Here is a 20,717-nt window from a genome sequence, read left to right on the forward strand (position 1 = left end):
GCTGAGAGGGAGCAATAGCTGGACTAATATCGGGGGGCCCAAGGTTTGGGGGTATCTCACTCCACTTGGAGAAGATGGAGGTGAGGCTAGTTTGTCTACCGGGGCAATTGAATTAAAAATTGATGAGTAAGTGAAAAGCGATAGGATATATTGGAGTGTATGAGGAAGCCATCAGGTTTAAAACTAATTTGGCCTAACCTTGTTTTTCCAGAAAGGCCTGATGTGGCGTGTTGAGAATGCATTGTACATCTGCTTTAAACATTTACGATATCCTAAAATCAAGAATGATGTCCTTAAAGATAGAGATGTTGCCTCCCCAATATCAGCATTTCTTTAAGGATAAGCATTTCTTCCCAGAAACTAAGGATTAATTACCGACCTGCCTTAGCTCTTCTTGTGACCACTGACCTGCTGACCACGAACCTGCTGTGCTCACCTTGTGCACACTGACCTGCTGTGCTAACGAAGCATCTTCTTACAGTAGTACAAGAGATGTTCTTGTCATACGTGTTGGATGCTGTTTGTTCCAAGACCGTATATAACTACTCTGTACACCCCACTTCTTCGGAGTGCTTCCATCCTTGGTGGAAAAGTTCTCCTGGACTATAGTTCTCAAACCTGGCTCATAATAAACTCACCCCAATTTTGATTTGTGGATTGATTATGTGTTATTTGCATCGACATAATAAAATTTTCTAACCCAGAAAACCTCTCCACAAAGGCAGAAGAGAAAGAAAACAATTTTATTATTAAATAAGCATTAAACCAGAATGTGTGTGCATCACAGGCAACCTGTTAAGAGATGGCAAACGTAGAAAGAAATCTTACCACTTACGTAGCCAAGCAGATATGACCCATTGCGTACATGTTCTCAAGACAAACAATAACTAGTCCTCAAGTAAGAGGACTGGATAGCACCATTTGTCACACAGAGTTCATCTTAAATTTACCTGGTAATTGGAGTCACCATCTGTGTCAGTTAATTGATTTTATACAAAAGAAAGATAAACATCTCCTATCTTTATGACAGGAAGTAGTGACAAGAGATTTTCACACATTGAGGTATATGGGGTAACTATTCGGGTTCAAAACTGATTCGGCTTGAACTGAAAAGCCTGATTTATGGCCTATCAAACATGCATTGTACATCTGCTTAGCCATTAAAGTAAAGAATGCACTCTCTTAGAAGAATGCATACTTCCCCTTCTATGCCCTATTGGTAACGCCCGGGTTAGTCCCTTTCCTGATGTCACGGGCACATTGACCTGCTAATTTGCAACTAAATACCTCTTTGAAATTTTGATGAAAATGTATCCTGGGTGTGTAATGTATGTTCTTTGTTCTAAAAAGATATAAGACTGTGCTGAAAACCATGCTCCTCTGGAATGCTTTCTAAGGCCTTCCGGGGTTATAATCCTCACTCTGGCTCAGGTAAGCTCACCTTGTGTCTCTTATGTATAGAATGGTTATTGGTTATTTTGCGTCGACAGCAGTTTTGCAGCTCGGATCCAAACACCTGGTAAAGTTATGCTCCTTTCTTCCACAGCAACTGAGAGATAGGCTGTCTCTCTTGGTGTTTACCTTTCAAAGAGATGGCTCCTAGGTCCTTGAAAAAGACACGCCTGGCTCATAAAGCTGACAAGAGGCTTATTTAGGTTCTAAAAACGATTTATGTACATACATTTCAGAGAGACAGAGAAAGAACTTACAAGTTTTCTAAAGTAAATGCTCTAAGAAAAGGGAAGGGAGAAAAGTCTCTTCCCTTATTTTCAACATGGAGAATTTAGCCTCTTGTTTTTAATTTGTGTTTACCTTTACAGCCCCTAAGCGGGAAACGAACAGCAAGTTCCAAAGTGAGGGTCACCATCGTCTAGCTAGCTGGTCTTTCCTCTTGCACACCAAGAGGCCCTCGGGGTGTGATTTAGGCTAGAGTGAGGGTGGACGGCCAGGGTAAGGCAAGGCTGTGCAGGGTGGCGGCAAGGGTGGTTTCAGTCTCTATGGGGCTCTTTGTGGCTAATAAAGTGGGGGAGGTTTGGGAGATGTGGGGCTAAGACTAAACTGGATAGTCAAATTGGGTTTCTGAAAATTCAGTATTAACATTTCTATAGTCAGAGAGCCAACCTAGTGGGACTCAGACAACCCCTGCTTTCCATTTGAAACCCACATGTCACAGGTTGAAACCCCTCAGCGAGAGGGATTTGGACCAAGCTGATGCTTGAATAGGTGCTCAGTGGGTAATATTCCTAGATCCATATGGGAAGACAGTGCTCACTGCCCAGTTGGACGCCAGAGAGCCTGGATCCCACCAGCCCAGAGTCTTTCACTGAAGGCCACCAGCATGCACTGTGCCTGGCTCTGTCCCGGGTCAGCAGCCTCAGTCTCTCCTCTCAGGCTATCTGCTTTCCTCATGATTCTGAATGTCGCAGGTGCTGTGGGCCCAGCTGGAAGCTGGGAGTGGCAGGAGGAGGAAAGTCTGCTTTTAGTTTCTAATCCTCTCTTTCTGTGTTCTCGTCCTCTGCCCTCAGGCAACACCTGCGCTTCCTTCTAAAAAAGACACACCTATCTTTTAAGTCGTTTTTCCCAGCTCCTGCTCCTTTCCCATGGGTTTTTAAAAATTCTTTCTCCTCAGAGATGAGAAAGAGAAAGACAGGGACACACACGCACCCACACAGAATGGGAGAGTGAGAGCGAGAGAGACAGACTCAGTCAATGGCTTTCGTGGGGATCCAGGACGATCTTATATTTTTCTCGTATTTCGTTGAAGATCTACATCAGATGCACCTGGGCAGGTGTAGAGGAGGAAGAAATTTTCCTCTGCCTTTCTGGGTTCTTCTGGCTGGTCTAAGAACTAAATTGACAAGTCACAGATTAACAGGAGAGAATCCAATTTAATTTCATATGTATGGGGGTTCCACAAGAATATGGGGGGGCCCCCAAGGACAAATTAGGCAATTGAGGCTTATATGCCATCTTGAGCTAAAGAGAAGGGGATAGTGGTTTGGGACGCCAAAAGGAAAGAAGGCAATTCACACAGAGATGGAAATTTTTGGTAAACAAACGTTTGATGGGCCGAGCAGAGACAACGGGACACAGAGCATACTGATTTCTAGGTCCTGCCAAGTTTCCCCCACCACACCCAGCCCATATTCTCTGTAGATATCTCTGGTGATAGCTCTATTCCAGCAACAGGCCCTTTATCTAAATTCTTTTAGGCAGTCAAGGGGGAAGTAACAAGGAAAACTTCCTGAGTCTTCTCTTAGGAATCAGCCTAAATTAATCCTCATGCCAAAGAGACACATTTTGAGGTGGCAGATTTTGCTACCCTACAGTCTTCCCTTTGAAACTTCTCCAAGAAGTTGCACAGTTCACAAGCTGAGTTAGTAGATTGCTCCATCTCATTGAACCAGTCTCTTGGTCCTGACAACAGGTCCGTTTAGTTAAACTCATTTCAGGAGGCAGTGATGCAGATGAGCTCTCAAAGTTAGGCCTAGAAGGTACAAGCAATTAAATAATTAATAAGAGCCATTTCTAGGGAAACAAGAAAAAAAGTTTTAATGGTTGGAGCAAATTATAAACCAGTTTCTGAGCTTAGGGGCAGCCAGTCATGAAGATTTCTAGACGTCAGGGTCGAAACATCTTTTGCAGTTTGAAATGTCTCTGATGATGTCACTGGGTATTCAGGTAAACTTTCTGAGTGGCTTACACAGCAACAGGCATGAAGATTGTGTAAGCATGGGCTATGGTGGTGATCCCTCTTAAGTTTCTGTCAAGTTGTCTGGCTTTAGTTTGCAGGGCCTCAGGAAAAGGGCAGCTTTAGTTCTCAATGATTCCAAATCAAATGTGGGAGAAAAATTAGAAATGTTAGTTTGGAGAGTTGTAGCCAAATATTTGAGGAAATTGGAAGAATTTAGGATTCAGTTCAGTTTACAGGTGAAAAACAAAACCTTAAAGACGATGAACAGAATTAGACTCTACTATCCACAAGTGTATATTATAGTTTCTACTGAAATAATTTTTTGTCTCTAAAACACTCTCATTTTTATCAAAGATAGCCAAATTAAGGCTAATTTATTTGCAAAGTAAGTCTAGTTTTAAGAAGCTTGGCCTGATGATTTACATAAATGCATCAAGAATAGCAATTGATCACATGGGCTCTTTTAAATCTGCTTTGCTGGAACTTTTCATAAGGAATCTCCAGATTGAGCTTTTAACAGCCTCTTGAGGCTAAGAAGCCAAGACAATATTTACCATCAAACTTTGCTGTAATACCTTTAGATTTGGATTAATTCCTCTCTTCTTCAGGTCCCCCAATATCCTGAGGTTTCTGTGCCTGCCAGGAAGTGACCTTCCTTACTCACCTGGTAAGGCTGCTGGTAACCTTGTAAGCAATTTTTTTCCCTCCAAGGCCAATTTTTCCAAGGGGACTTGATTGGCTTCCATAAAGTCAATCTTAGTTCCCTAAAGCTGTCTGGTCATATCTGAGTCTATGCATGTCTCTCTCAAACATGACATTCCAGTCAAAGCCTTGGTAATATAACCAATGTTTCCAATTGTGTCCTATTACAAGAACAGATTCTTGGTGAAGTTATGTAAATAACTATATTGCCGTGAAAATAAGAATACTTACTAAGAGTTTCCAAATTCTAGAGGGATCATGTAGGAAGAAAAAGAGAAATGTTTCGATTTTCCTTACAAAGATATAATTTATCAGATTGCTGTAGCTCATAGGTAGCTAAGGAGAAAAAACATTTCCTTATATCTTGAAAAGATAAAAGAAAAAAGATTAAAAGGTTAAAGAACCAGTAATATTTTAAATAAAAAGTCATAAAAATTATAGTCATCTTCATTAGCTCATTTGGTCCCATGTAATTAATTCTTGTTGATCTTTATCTTTTGTTACCAGTTTTATGGAGCCATCAGTTTCTTTGTTAGTGTTCTGCAAATCCTTACCCAGTTCGATGGTATGATCTGAAAGTTATGGGAAACCTGTATGCTAGAGCACTTTCCATGAGTCTCTTTGAAGATGAAGCACATTTGCAAAAGCATCAGAGTAAAACAATAATTGTCTGTAAATGACACGACTTAAAATGGCATGGTTAAAAGTCTGATTAGCATGTAATGGACAAGGAAATTTGGTTATTTCTGTAACACACATTTTAAGATAGTGACTAGAATTATGACTGATAACATTATATCAGGACATATCAAATTTTTAGAATTTCATATAATTTTTAGAACACATATTAGTAGCATTCACCCATGCAATATAACTTAAGACAGTTTATTGTCACTTATTTGACAATGCTTCCCATGCAATTTAACATGCCTAATAAGCCTAATTAGTTTAATATCTCCCTTTTTATAAAAAGAGAGAACAGATCCTTTGAAATGTTCCAGAGGCTCTCTGGAACATTTCAAAATTAGTTGAGGTAAGAAAGACTGCATTTAGAATTTGATTATGGGAAGTTGTAAAAAATATCAAAAGGTTTTAAAACACTTGGTCAAATAGAATCATGGGTCACTGTCAAACAATACTTAGTTATCCATTTAACTGTGGTAATAATTAAACACTTTGCAGGCAAATACAGAAAGTTAAGTAGTTGTAAGTAGAACTTAGCTCTTGTAATGAAAGACTTGATAAAATAATACAGGAAATTATTTTGATACAACATAAAATCCCCTCTTTTTAGGCAGACTACTGAAAGGTAAAGAAAAACCTTTCATAATCTCTTTATCCAGAGAAGACCAAAAGGCCAAGAAAACTTTGTCCTTTTAACAGAGAAAACAAAATTCTAATTTTGCATCAGCTTACTTTTGGTATTAAAACTTGTTTATTTAATTCTTTCCAACCTTAACTAGCTTGACTATGCATAAAACTCTTTTCTCAAGGTTCCTTTCCATAGACCTTCTATAACTTCCTTTTTTACATTCAGATATTGTCCTATGCTTTTCTTCTCTCTTTTTTTTAAACCTCTCTTTAGGATAAAATTACTGTCCTTTCCCTTAAAAAAATGCATTTCCATTCCTTACAACTTTTTTTACTGCAAACATACATTTTATTTTTCTTGCATAGTAAGATGTTTCCCTTATTACTTTAGTAGTTTAAGTTGCATATATTAATTAGAGTTTTTAACCCATAGAAACTTTAATCTCTAGTGAAAACTAAGAAGAAAGCAATTGTGAACTGTTTGTTATACCTATATATATATATATTTTTTTTTTTGGTGAGGAAGATTGGCCTTGAGCTAACATCTGTTGCCAATCCTCCTCTTTTTGCTTGAGGGAGATTGTCCCTGAGCTAACATCTGTGCCAATCTTCCTCCATTTTGTATGTGGGATGCTGCCACAGCATGGCTTGACGTGTGGTGTGTAGGTCCATGCCCAGGATCTGAACCCATGAACCCTGGGCCGCTGAAGCAGAGTGCGAGATCTTAACCACTATGCCACCAGGCTGGCCCCAATATATATTTTTTTGATTGGTAAACTTATGAATACATTACATAATTTCTAGAAACATATGCTTTTTCATAGTACAATCTTTCAATAAATCACAAGATGTGTTTAGTAAGAGACCCAAATTTATATTTTAGTTTTTCTGTAGTAAGAAACCAAAACTAGATAAACCTGTTTAGCAATTAATTTTAAATATTTTGTCTTATTTGGAAATGATCTAGGTATTTAATGAATTTCCATCATTCAACTTAATTTAGCAAAACTCTAAGGTTTCAAGTTACCAAAAAGATTTTAAAGCTATTTTTTTCTTTTTCTTTTTGTGAGGAAGATTAGCCCTGAGCTAACATCTGTTGCCAATCCTCCTCTTTTTGCTGAGGAAGATTGGCCCTGGGCTAACATCCGTGCCCATCTTCCTCTACTTTATACGGAATGCCACGACAGCATGGCTTGATATGCAGTGCGTCAGTCTGCACCCGGGATCCGGACCTGTGAACTCCAGGCCACCAAAGCAGAGCACACGAACTTAACCGCTATGCCAACAGGCCAGCCCCTAAACCTATTTTTAAGTATATATACCATAACACATAATTAGTGCAAAAAAGTCACCTAAAAATGTGACTTTTTAATTTACACCTATTTAAATCATTTGTTCTTAACAATTATGTTTAGATTACCTACAATAAGTTCATTAGACGTTAGACAAAGTCAGGTATCATTCCTATCATTTTAAGCTATTGTATATATTATTTTGCTGACAAATTTTGTAACACAAATAACATGAACTTATTTGACTTTTGGTAAACCTAGGTAGAATAAAAAGTTATATATATATATATATATATATATTTTGTGTGTGTGTGTGAGGAAGATCAGCCCTGAGCTAACATCCATGCCAATCCTCCTCTCTTTGTTGAGGAAGACTGGCCCTGAGCTAACATCTATTGTCAATCCTCCTCCTTTTTTTTTTCTCTTTTTCTCCCCAAAGCCCCAGTAGATAGTTGTATGTCATAGCTGCACATCCTTCTAGTTGCTGCATGTGGGACACCGCCTTAGCATGGCCAGACAAGCTGTGGGTAGGTGCGCGCCTGGGATCCGAACCCAGGCTGCCAGTAGTGGAGCATGCGCACTTAACTGCTAAGCCACGGGGCCGGCCCCAAAAAAGTTATATATTAATGCTGATAATTCTAAAGACATGTCTATTTTAATTAAACCAAACTTAAATTAGCTTTAATATTGAATGTTTTCCTAGATCATGTCAACTTAAAAAACATTTGGGTTAGTTTCTACTATATTTCTGAGAACTTTTAGGAATACTTAAAGTGTTTATTTGTTTTTAAGCCAATTAAATAGAGCTCTTTTATAAATTAATTTTAGTAATACCATCCAGAGGTAGAAAGATATCACACATCTACGCTATACATATATGGATATACATATGGACAGACACAAACAGAGACCTTATAGTTTTCATCTAAAAATTTTCCTTAAATTACGTTTTTGGGCAAAGGTGCTTATACTGCTGTTTGTATTTTTAGAGGCTTCCTTTCCTTCTCTTTTTTTCCCCTTCAGTCTTAGGAATTGGGGGTGGTCTAGATATTAGTTCCCAAAGGCACAAGGAAAGAATGTAAATTACTCTGAGAAGGACTTTGGATCCTCTCTAGAGCTGCATTTCTGGTCTTGTAGAGATTTGCAAAACAAAGACAGTTGTTTTCAGTTTCAAGAGACTGACCCACCCATCCAACTAAACTTGCTTCTTTATGTCAGGGAGAATTCCAACTAAGATGGAAATCAAAAGATTTCTATGTTCTAGAACTTCAGGACAATTATTTAGACTGAGAGCTCTCTAAAAAATGTTTTTTCAAATTAGAAGTTTTTCCAATTTAAAAGATCCACCCTCTGGCCATTGAGGAATAGGATCTTCTCCATAGTGACTCAAACCGATGCCTTTTTATGGCTTAACCATACACACAAGAGGTGTCCCCAAAGGAAACTGCAAAGGATGCAGCCCTCAAATGATCCAAAAAGTTTACTCCCAGAGTTAGCCTAAGAAAGCAAATGTGGTAACTATGAAGGGCCCTGTTTTTAAACAGCTGTTCTGAAACACAGGGAATCATGTGTTTCCCTACTCTTGAACAGAATAGGTTGATTTAACAAGAAAAAGTTCATCTAATTTTTTTAGATTCCCTAAGCTCAGATCCACAGCCTACTCTGCTGCCCGCCAGATGCATATGCATCCTCTGGCTGGTGGATACCAGAGAGAATATTTTCATGGGTCATAAAGCCAAGCACAGAACAAGAGGAGAGAGAAACCTCATCTGGTTGTTCTTATATGCACAGTAGCAGTTTTAGCTAAGCCTTGAGTCTCTTGGACTCAAACTAATACCTAAGAGGGACATGCCTCCAGGTTGGGGATTTTGTGATGTTTTTCTGGTGTACCTCATTGCACAAAATTTTCTTGACGTTGGCAGGTGACCTAGTGTTCATCTAACTCTTTCCGTGGCCAGCTTGTCCTATCACAAGTGCCTTCTTGAGGTGGTGAACACCCTAATAACTTTTAAATGCTTGACCCATGCCCACCAATTTTGTGGCTTTGGCTTCCAAGATGTCCCTTAGCAACAGCTTTATGACAAACAACACAATAGACAGAGACAAAGACAAAAGAAAACAATGACGATCTCTGGGAGGAGTGGGCTCAACAGAAATCCAGAGTACTCATCCCAAATCTTTACCAGAGTCTCTTATGCCTAAGACACTAGCTCCAGAAATATTGTATCCTTCAAATCTAAATTTAGAGAGGGGGAAAAAGACTTTTACCACTCATTTCCAGTAGACTCGGCAGGCAGAGATCCAGGAAGCTGATGCAGTAAGAATGCTTACTTTCTGCCAGCTCTTGTCAGGCGTCCCAGGATCTCTCAGCTGTAGCAGTCCCGGAGTGAGCAGCATTTAACCAGTTAAGTTAATCCTGCAGACTATGCCAACTGTGGGGAGGAAAGAATTTTCCTCCACCCTTCTAGGTTCTTCTGGTTGGCCTAAGAATTAAATCAACATGTCACAGGTTAACAGGAGAAAATCCAATTTAATTATGTATGTATGGGGGTTCCACAAGAATATGGGGGGCCCAAGGACAAGACAGGCAGTTGAGGCTTATATGCCATCTTGAGCAAAAGAGAAGGGGATAGTGGTTTGCGACTTCAAAAGGGAGGAAGGCAATTCACATGGAGATGGTGGTATAAAAACAAATGTTTGGTAAATAAATGTTTGCTGGGCCATGCAGAGACAATGGGATACAGAGGGGACTCTGATCTCTAGGTCCTGCCAAGTTTCCCCCACCACACCTAGCCCATATTCTTTGTACGTATCTCTGGTGATAGCTCTATTCCAGGAACAAGCCCTTTCTCTAAATTCTTTTAGGCAGTTAAGGGGGAGGTAATAAGAAAAAATTGAGTTTTCTGTTTCCTAAAAATAATTAGCCTAAATTAATCCTCATGCCGAAATGGACACATTTTGGGTGGCAAATTTTGGTTTGAAAATGCAGATTCTTGGGCCCTGTGGACTTCCAGAACTGGAAACTCTGGGGGTAGGGGTGGGTCCAGGAATCTGCATTTCTAATCAGCCTCCCCTGTGCTTCTTACCTTAGCACGAGCTTGAGGAAGGAGCTTCTCCAAAGACAGCCTGCCTAGGGAAAGGGCACTGTCCTCTGAATCAGAAAGGCAGGATTACCACTTACTGTGTGGGTGACCGCGGGCAAACATTCTAACCTCCCTCTGTCAAAGAGAGATAACATTCCACAGCAGTGTGGGGAGGGTTACATGAGAAAACATATGCATAAAGGGTCTTAAAACTGCCAAAGGCCAACAGCGGAAGAGGTATAGTACTGTTACCACTTGGGAATCTTATATTTGGAAAATACTGAGTCCTCTAAAGCATCAAGCTCTCTTGTTCCACTGGCTGGGTCTATTGCCAGGTCTTCCTTTTAAAGATGTTCAGAGGAGACTCCAAAGGGAATTCCAGGACCAATCCGCTCTGCCTGGGGAAGTGCATGAGGCTTCCCCCGAGTCTGCGCATGCTTGGACCCCTGTGCTACCCAGTGATGTCATCTACACCTTGTCCAGGTAGGAGGGGGTCTCATCCACTTCCTCCACTAGGAGCACCATTGAAGTCTCAGTGTCCAGGCTCCTCTGGCATGGCTGCCCCTGTTCCCCTTGGGTCTCATTTAATGTCCAAACGAGCAACTTTCATGACATGAGGAAGTAAAATACACTACCAGATACTTGCTGGTCTGATGTGCAAATTACTGCTAAGAAAGAGAGGGTCTTGGAAGGTGATTTTAAGATCTTATTTCAGTCTGGGAATAACTAAAACAGCAGCAACAACAATCACAACACAAAAACTTCCCAAAAAAAAACAGAGCCAAACTCTGCAAACCAGAAACCCTCTGTTGAGAAAGAGGGGTGTACAGGGGTGACGTCATGAGTGAGGATGTGGTTGTACCTTCCTGCCCAAGCCTGGGCCTGAGTCCTGAGACATGGGCCAACGTGATGGGCAGGGAGCGGGGCCGGCTGTGATGACAATGATGAAAACAATGGGCTACCAGAAACTAAGGGTGTTCCTTTAGGAGAACATGCCATGCTTGGGGAGGAGGGCTGGAACCTTGGCCAGATGGCTCAGCTAGGATGCTGGGGCCGTGGTAGCTCTAGGTGGCAAAGAAATGATGTTGCTGAGGAAATGCCCCCAGGGCTCCTGGTGCGCATGCTCCAGTGGCTTTGGCGGGATGACTGAGGACTCGAAAACACACTACAACACATCTGTGGGCGCTTGTCAGAGAACTGGTTGTTCTAGCTCCTTAAAAATACTCCAGGTATGGGTTGAAGTTTGGGACTTGAGATCACGGGGTACTGGTAGAAGGTCTTTGGTCTTGGAAATTGAGAGACTGAATACACAAATGGACAATGGCCAGAATAGATATAAAAACAGAACTCTGACCCACAGCCTGCAGTAACCAGCCCGGTAAGCCAGCCTGCTATCTATAAGTCAGCCTTGTAGAAAGTTAGAGTACGTCTCTAGCAACCAATCCAGGAAGCCAAACAGTAACCCTTGTAACAATATGCCCCAAATGGCCAGGATTTAATTAGTAACTGACAGCTTCCCTAATTTTTATCCCTGTTTCCAACTTAGGACTAGCCAGAGAAAGCCATATATGTACCCCTAACCAATCACACAAGATGCCCCCCATCTAGTGAGCCCACCTCCAACTTCCCCATGCCAACAGCCGCCAATCAGTGCACACCTGAGCCTTCCCTTCTTTCCACTATAAAGCTTTCCCGCTCCTCTGCCTGCCTTGGAGTCTCTGTCAAAACACGAGTGATGGTGGTTGACTCCCTTGCCGTAGCCAGCTCTGAATAAATAGCCTTTGCTGGTTCTCATCTGGCCGGTCTTCACTTGTTTCCAAAAATCATAGGTCTGACCCATGAAGAATCCTAAAAAAAGTGGGCAGGGCCAGCTCGGAGGGCTCCTGATCAGCGCTCCTTCCAACTTCCCTCCACTTCTGGAGTTGGAGCAAGGGGCGAGGGGACACAAAGCTTGGGGGATGATTTTAGGCGCTCCTTCCTAGGCAGGTGGCAGGGAGACAGGAAGAAATTTCACAATAGTGGGGGTTCTGACTGCTGCTTTAGATTCCTGGGAACTACAGAGCTGGCTTTCCTCTGAAGGCCAGCTGCTGACTCAAGGGGTCACCAGAAGGTGGCAAACAGGCATTCCTGACTGCCCTCAGTGGGGTGCCCCGGGTGTGTGCAGAAGGTCTGGGGCTGCGAGGAGGAGACTAGGCCCATGAGCAGATGAGAAAACCAGCCAGGTATTGGACAGCGTTATGGTGCTGGAGTTTTTAGCTAAAAAAGTTACTTTGACATAAATTTACATTTAGAGAAAAGTTGCAAGTATAGTAAAAAGAATTTTTACATCATTCATCCAGATTCCCCAAATGTTAACATTTTATTATAGTATTTACTTTGTCCTTTTCCACCATCTCCCCTCTGCATGTGTGTGTGTGCGCGCGCATGTGTGTGTGCACGCGTGTGTGTGTATTGTTTTTTCCTGAATCATTTAAGAGGAAGTTGTAGGCATGTCCCTTTATTCCTAAATACATTAGGGTATATTTCCTGAGGACAAGGAATTCTCATATAGAACCACAGCACAATGATCAAAATCAGGTCATTCACATACTATTATCTAACTTATAGACCTTACACAGATTTTCCATTTGTCCTATAATGCCCTTTAGAGCCAAAGAGAATCCAAGATCATTCGTTGCGATTGGTTGTCATCCCTCTTCCGTCTCCTGTAATTTGGAACAGGTTACAGTCTTTCTTTGCACTTCATGATATTGACACTTTTGAAGAGTGCAGTTTGGGGGTCTGGAAAAGGTCCCTCACTTTCTGTCTGGTGTTTGCTTGTCATTAGATTCAGGTGTGCACCTGGGCAGGCGCCCCCGGGGCGAGGCTGAGCTCCCCTCAGCGCCTGAAATGGCTGATTTTAGCGTCTATGTGTGACTTCATGGGTGGGTCTGAGGTGAAGCTATGCCCCAGGGGCTGCAAACACTCTGGTCAAGACAGCTCAGGCCAACGGACAGCCCACACCCCAGAGGAGGCTTCTTGTTATCACTGTCTCAATCAACAACCAACTGAAGGTCAGGGTGGATTTTTTGGTGAAAACGGTAATCTATTAATGTGCACGGTGCAATTTAGAAATAGGCTCTCATTGCTGAGATTAAAGGTGTTCAAGATGTGGGCTAAAATATTTTAGAGAGCATTTTCCATTCTTCCATAAACAGGACGATGCTCTGGTCATCCTGTATCCAGCCCAGGTCGCTGATGGATTCTAGTGGCCTAATGCTGGCTTGGCTTTTGGCTTGAATGAATACTTCATGCCAGGTGGTGGTCGGAGTACCTATAAGAATGGAGAAGTGGAACTTTCTTGAGCATACTGAATAGGATATACGAGCATTTTTTTTTGTCCTTGCTTGCTAATAAATGAGTTAAGTTAAAAAATATCTGTACGTGTATAAGGTAAAAGTTGGTCTTAGACTTATTTTCATTGCAACCTGGCAGCAAGGTGATGATGTAGAGTTGCCTGCCCTTACCATCTTCTTCCCCAGCTAATGTTATCTGTCAGATCAGTTTGCAACCGAGGGACATTTCTTCAGTACCGTCATTTCTTCAGAGCGTTTAAGAAAGCCCAGTACGCCTCCTTTAACTTCGTGTGAGGGACAGTTGGATGTGTCATGCTCTCCTGCATTTGCAAGCAGAACACACAGCAAGTCCTCAGGGCGTAAAGCTGTGATTCTTCAACTCAGCTCAACATTGGCATTCCCCTGGACATCTTTTAAAAATCCTGATGCCCAGGCCACACTTCCGACCTGTGGAAGCAGAATGTCCGTGAACGGGGCCCAGGCATCACGATTCTTTAAAGCTGCCCGGGTGATGATCAGGTGTGCTCGGGGTTGAGAGCCACTGGAGGAAGGATCCTTGTCCCATAGGAGATTAGACACCTGGGACCTACCCTCCTGCCACTTCAGAGAGCAAGACCCACGAGGAGCCAGGAAGACACTGGAATGTTCTTCTAGAGGCGGATGCCAGGCAGGCCAGGGAGCAAGTTGTGCCATGGATGGCACCCCGCTGCCCCTTCATTTTTGAGTATCTCCTTTCCTCCTCTCAACATCTAGAAAGGTCCAGGTCACAAACAATGGAGGAAGGCACAGCTCTGACAAGAAGGCCTGGTTGGGGATTTGGGGTGGGGTTTGGCCCCCAGTACTGGCCAAATTTAGTCCTCACACACCTGCCTTAAAGGCAGACAGCTGCTCACTCCCAAGGTGGGAGGAAGGTGCTTGTGTGGAGAGGATGTGTTTAAGGGTCTCTGGAAACTCCTTTCTGGAAGGTAAGGTTTTTGTCTCAGGTTCAGTTCGCAAACATTCTCCTCTCTTCCTGCGCGTGGGTGCTGGCCTGTGGTGGGGCTGTGGGGGCCCAGTGCTTCAGCACCCTCCGCCCTCCTCCCTCGGGGACACTGGGAAGGGAACAACTGCCTCCGTGCTGGCCCAATTATTTTCCAAGGAAAGGCTATAGACATATTACTTTCCTCCTGGTTCTCAGGGCAGTAGGGGGTCTGGAAGAGCGAACACAGGAAGGTCTCTCTTTCCCTCTTAAGAGGAGGCCAGCAGGCATTGGTATTTGAGTTCTGACTCTCCTGCTCCAGTGTTAATGACTTGTGCATTTCAGGGACAAAAGCTGACTGAGACTTGTTTGGGAGTGTAGACCCACTGAGAGTGGTTAACGTGAAGAGGACTGTTTGAAGAGGCAGGAAGGGCCACTGTGGGAGACGGAGTGAGGGGGACAGCCTTGCATTCGGGAGCAGGGGGAATAGTGTCGGCCAGCACGGGTGGGTGTCTGCAGGATGGGGGCCTCAAGTGAAGGTCTGGGCCTGTGATCAATGGGCAGGACGACTGAGGCCAGCAGGCTGATGGGGGAGAGCGGTAGCCCTGTGGCTAGGCCTGTGTCCTGTAGCGTCAAGGCCACGTCCTGATGTCGTCCACTAAAGAGACCACATGGACCACTCTCACGACCAGACGGGGAGCCAGCTCTGGTGTGACCCTGGACACTGTGCTGGCCGGGTAACTGAGCACACTCAGGGGGCCTCGAGGGCCAAGAGCTTCTCTGGGAAGATGAGAACCGTGGTCATCAGAAGGGGCTGCTCCGAATCCCTGAGCACGTGCGGAGCAGAGGCCCAGGCTTGTTGCTGCGTGTGTCAGTGCACTCTGCATGGACTGATTCCCATTTCCCAGCCAGCACCCTGAACCCAGGATTCTCAGGAGCCCTATTGCTTAGACTTCTCAACTCTGTCCACCCAATCTGAGCATCCAGTTATTAAAAATTCATCACTGTGAGAACCAGCCTCTGAGGAACGCAGAACTGACCAGACGGGGGAGAGGTGTCACTCGGAGATGGGCCCGCAGTCCCCTGGCAACTGGGAGAGGGCCTAGAAACGGTCAGGAGACCGAGGCCAGGCAGGTGGGCTCCACCCCCCTCCACACCAGGGGGCATGTCTGGCAGGAACAGGATGTGGATCTGGGAACAGGGTTTGGAGTTCAGAGGAGCTCCTGGTTGGAAGCTTGGCTCTCTTCCTGACTAGCTGTGTGGCAGGCTTGCTGCCCCTCAGCCACCTCATCACCTCAGTACAGTGAGCTGGCACTGCTCAGGGCATAGAGGGTTGGGACTTTAAATGGACGATGCATGTTATGTATTGAACCCAGTGCCGGAGCATGGAACGGGCTCCACAAACATCAGTTCCCTTTGTCTCCTTCCGTGGGAACTGCGGTGCATGGTGGAGCTGATCACGAGGAAGAGGTCGAGCGCCCAGTCATCAGAACCATGGGTTTGTGGGGACAGCCTGCTTCCTTACGGACCGTCCCCCAAGGTCAGGCCAGACACAAGGACCACTGCAGTAGATACCCAGGGATATCTTGGGAAGGGGAAGTGGGGCCCATTTCACCAACTCGGACTTCCCCTACCTCCCTCCCACCTTACTCATCCACCTCACCTTCCATAGATGTCACTAGCTTCCAGGAACCTGGACCAGTTTCCTGGTCCCTGACCTCTCCTCCCCACAAGGGTTCCTGGCCCTAGATGTCTGCGCACAGCTGAGAAGCAGCTCCTGCAGGTCCCGGCCTGACTTGGGAGAGGGGCCTGGCAGGAACAGGGTCAGAGGCCTGGCGAGGCTGACTCGACACTGAGCCAGTAGCCTGGGGCTCCCTAAATCCTCGCTGACTGCAGTAGGCTGGTCCCAGCTCCTAGGGTGGGGCTGTTCACATGGGTGGGGCCAAGGGCCCTGGCTGCCAAGGCTGGGAGCGGGCAGGCCATTACCCGGCCATGGGATAAACAGAGCTGTTTCTAGGTGGGTTTCACCTCGTGTGAGCGGGCTCTCTCGTCCCCGGCATCCTCCCCCTCAGGCTGGTTCTTGCGTCGGCGAGTTGGGGCTGGCTCTGTAGCAGTCGCCGATGTTTCCTGAGTGCTTGACCTTGTGCACAGCACTTTTTGAAATGCTGGGTTCATCCTAAAACAACCTTAGAGAGATACCATTATTGTCCCCACTGTACAGAGGGGAAAACAGAGGTAGGGAGAGGTGAAGAATTGTGCCAAGGCCACTAACTAGTAGAGAATCATATTCACCTTGGCCCTTTAACTCAGCAGTGCTTAATAAATGTTTGTTAGGCTCCACTGCATTAGTGATTGATATTCCTCGTGTGTTCCCCTCCTCTTGCTCACCAGCACCTCCGTTTTTGGGGTGGCTGTTCAAGATGAGCTGTGTAGACTCTATTCCTGGGGCAGGGCAGGGGCTGCACTTTTGTCCAGCACCCAGCACCCCAAGTCTGGGGCCCATCACGGACCCTGGGGTGTGGTGAGGCTTGAGGGGGGTGGGTTTGGAGAAGGCCTTTCACCTGCCCCACCTGGGAAGACATTTTTTTTTTTTTTGCCTCTGGCCTCAGCCAACTTGGCTAGAGTAGCAAAGTAATTAACTTCTTGATGGAATGTGATAGGCTTACCCCCCTTCTCCCCCTAGAGTGAAATATTGGTTAGAAAAAGAGAATGATAAACACACCCCTCCTGTCTCTGCAGGTTTGTGACATTCTGGATTGCACTGCTCTGTTGCTGCATGCTGGGGAGTTAGGGGACAGTTTCAGTCTTGTTGGGGATATCTGCCATCTTTCTTTGTATTTTTAATCTTCTGAGAATGTGGACGGGCAACCAATCAATGTTGCCTATTGCATCTTGGCGGAGTTCTTAGCTACCATCTCCACCCCAGCCCAGGTGAGCCACACTGAGTCCTGGGGCTGAGCTGGCCACTGTCCTCCTTGGAGTGTGGGCTCTGGGGCCAGAAGGCCTGAGTTGGAATCTCAGCTCCAACACGAACTCCCTGTGCATATTAGTTACCACAACACTTGGTTTAGAACAACTGCAGTGTATTGTCTCACAGTTCTGGAGGCTGGGAGTCCCAGATCATGGTGTCGGCAGGCCATGCTCCTTCTGAGGGCCCTTGCGGAGGATCCCTCTTGCCCTCTTCTGGCTTCTGGTGTTGCCAGTAATCCTTGGTGTCCCTCGGCTCACAGATCCATCACTCCACTCACACTGCTGTCTGCTCCTTGGGTATCTTCACATTGTCTTCCCTCTTTGTGTATCTGTCTCTGGTCCAAATTTCTCCTTTATATAAGGATATTAATCACAGTGGATTAGGGCCCACCTTAATGACTTCATTTTAACTTGATTGCTTCTGTAAAGACCCAGCTTCCAACTAAGGTCACATTCTGAGGTACTGGGGGTTAAGACTCCGACGTGTCTGGTTTTGGGGAGGGAGATGCAATGCAACCCATAACACCGTGTTACCTTTGACAAGTTACTTACCATCTGCATACCTCAGTTTCTCTATCTGCTCATACATCATGATACTTACCTCGTAGGGCTGTTGGGGTGATTAGATAAGTCAATATATGAATAAAATGCTTGGAACAGAGTTGGGCACTGAGTAAATGCTCCGTGAGTGAGAGTAGCTGTGACCACGACCCTCTTCTCACAGCTGCAGAGATGCAGTGTCTGGGGGGTTAAGACGCTTGTCGAGGGTTTGAAGCTGGATTAGGAACCTAATCCCTCGAGAATCTGGAAAGAAAGACACGAAGCCATGATTCAGGTAAGGCATTTACTGCCCTGTCTGATTCTCAGTCACGGTTCTGAGAAGCAGATCAGATTGAATTAGTGGGGGCATATGTATATTTAAAAAAGTAGTGGGAAGTCTGCCAAGTACACTCTGGAAATGGATCCAGGCTAACAGAGTGTTCTGAGTAGAGACACCTAGAACAAATAACTATGATTTGTTATCAATGCATCATCACTTTACAGTATATGACTATTTTTCATTAAGTATGTAATGTGTACTTGCTATAATTTTGTTTGTTGTTTACGTAGCAACCCTTTTTAATACAGAAGGAATCAGAATCAATTTCACCCTGGTCCTGTTCCACAAGTGTCGGCATTATTGACGCCCCTACTCTTACTGCATTAGTGTGGTCAGATGAAGGCTTAGCCATCCCAAGGGTAACGGGGTGATGCACTGCAGACTCCCTGGGTGAGGACAGATAATGCTGATTGCTGAGACCAAAGCCAGTGAGAATCGACATTCGAATGCCTCTACTTTGCGGAGGAAATAGTCCTGTGCAGAGGACCTTAGTGTTGGTTATTCGTTAACCAGCATGTCGTTTGTTATAAGGTGACATTCATTTGTTTATATCTTTATTATTGTCATTTTCCTCCACTAGCATGTGAGTTCTTAGGGCCTAGAACAATGCTGGGCTTGGAGCAGTTGCTCAAAAACATATGAGTGAAATGAGTGAATGAATGAAGTCACTCCTTTCTGACCCAGACTTTGGTCTTCTCTGAGCTTGGTTAGCGTGAATTGGAGTCTGACCCCCCTGGCTGACCAGATTAGATGCTGGAGATCAGACCCTGGAAGCTCAGCTGTTCTGTGAGGCCCAGTCTGATCGAGCCAGGCAACCTTGGGGTCCCCCCTGTCTTGCTTATTAACTGTCCTCTATGAGTCAGCCTTGGAAGTTTTTCACTCATTTGCCTCTTCTCCCTGTAGGAGCCAAAGACACAGCCCTGACAACGTGAGTGGTACGACTCCTCAGGCAGTGGCTCTCAACCTGGCAGGAAACACATTAGAACCACCAGGGAGCTTAAAAAGTATGGACTGGCCGCACGCCACCATCTCAAGATCTAACTGGTGAAGAGTGGGCCCGGGCATCAGTATTTGTTAAAAGCGTCTCATGTGTGGCCAGAGTTGAGAACCACTGGAATAGCTCTTCTCCAATATCGTCAACATCAGAATCATCTGAGGGGCTGGCTAAACACCAGCTGTTCGGCCCTCCCCTAGTTTCTGAGTCAGTGGTCTGAGGTGGGGGCTCAGAATCTGCATTTCTAACATGCTCCCAAGACTTGCTGCTGCTGTTGGTCTGGGCAAGGCTTTGAGAACTGCTGCCCTAGGGGCTCGCTCACTACCGCCCTGATTCTCCCCGAACCAGAGGGTTTTCTGCTTCCTGCCCCCACGGTCCTGGCTCTTCCCTCTACACTGGTGTGCTCTTTGCTGAGCTCTGGGCTATCCCTAACAGGGTGTAGAAAAAAATTGTTTTTATCTACTTTTTTAAGCCCAAAAGAGATTGGAACACTTCAAAAGGCATGCTATCTGAGGGGGAAATGGATCCTCCAAATGGGGAACTAAACACATTGAAGTGGACACATTTGGAGGCAGCTGAGGTTGGGCTCTGGATTGGTTGGTTTTATTTGAGAGGCATGCTTGTGGGTGAGTCGTTTGCTGTCTCTGGGAATTGTCTAGCCCTGGCTGGGGGGTGGGGGTGGGGCGGTCAGCAAGGCCCCAGATGTTCAAGCATCAGAATACAGACATGGTTAATAAAGACGTGGTGAACACAGTGTGGTTCGCAGAGAAATGGGGAGTTGTTGGCTCTGAGCTGGGCAGACATTGCAATGGTGTTCCCTGCAGATCTATTTTTAACAGCTCAAAAATACTGTCTTGTCTATAAAATATGCATTGGTGTGTAACTGCCCCTTGCCCTCTAAGCTCAGCATCTCTCCCGTGCCAGATGTGACCATCAACTTCCCTTTCCTTTCTGGGGTGTCCCTTGGTCACAATTCATGGACCAAGGCTAGCTGCAGCAGCATGCAGGCACTGGTCTCCCCCAGGGCCGAGGGCGCAAATACAATAGCTTCGGCAGTGTTGGGTGAAGTGGGGTGATGTGGTGACCATGCTGAATGTCATTTCCTGTGAGGGTTGGAGTACCAGCCCATGACAGGACGTTGAGGAACATGGATTCTCCCTTGTGATTAACTTCAGCGGAGGCCCTCATTCTAGCTGTCAAAGTCTGCTGAGCCAAGAACCGAGCCTGCCCGTGACTGCCTGCCCTGGGGGCTCTGAGTGTTTTGGAAGATGACAGATCCAAGTCAGGGCTCTGCCTGAAGTTGGCATTCTTGTCAGGAGGGCCAGCCGGATACCGTACTCAGGCGGGGTTTCCGTGAGGCGGTTGTGTATCTTACATAACATGATACACGGATGAGAAGGCAGTGGGTGTATCTGGGGCCCTGGAGGGTGATTCAGGCACCATCACTGCTTTCCAGAAGCATGGGGCTCAGGCGTCAGCTGAGCAAAATTTTCTGTTA

At 45.1% G+C, this 20,717-nt stretch overlaps 1 long non-coding RNA gene across 1 annotated transcript; it reads left to right on the plus strand.

The window, feature by feature from the left end:
- The first annotated feature begins 1,435 nt into the window (after window positions 1–1,435).
- On the plus strand, window positions 1,436–19,892 carry LOC147912068 (uncharacterized). The gene is made up of 3 exons (XR_015550322.1): window positions 1,436–4,361; window positions 10,418–10,565; window positions 19,129–19,892. It is a non-coding gene; the product is annotated as an uncharacterized LOC147912068 (long non-coding RNA).
- The last annotated feature ends 825 nt before the right edge of the window (window positions 19,893–20,717 follow it).

The sequence above is a fragment of the Ceratotherium simum genome, chromosome 40 (genome assembly GCF_057802395.1).
Source record: "Ceratotherium simum simum isolate JZ-2026a chromosome 40, ASM5780239v1, whole genome shotgun sequence".
In the NCBI taxonomy this organism is placed as follows: Eukaryota; Metazoa; Chordata; class Mammalia; order Perissodactyla; family Rhinocerotidae; genus Ceratotherium; species Ceratotherium simum.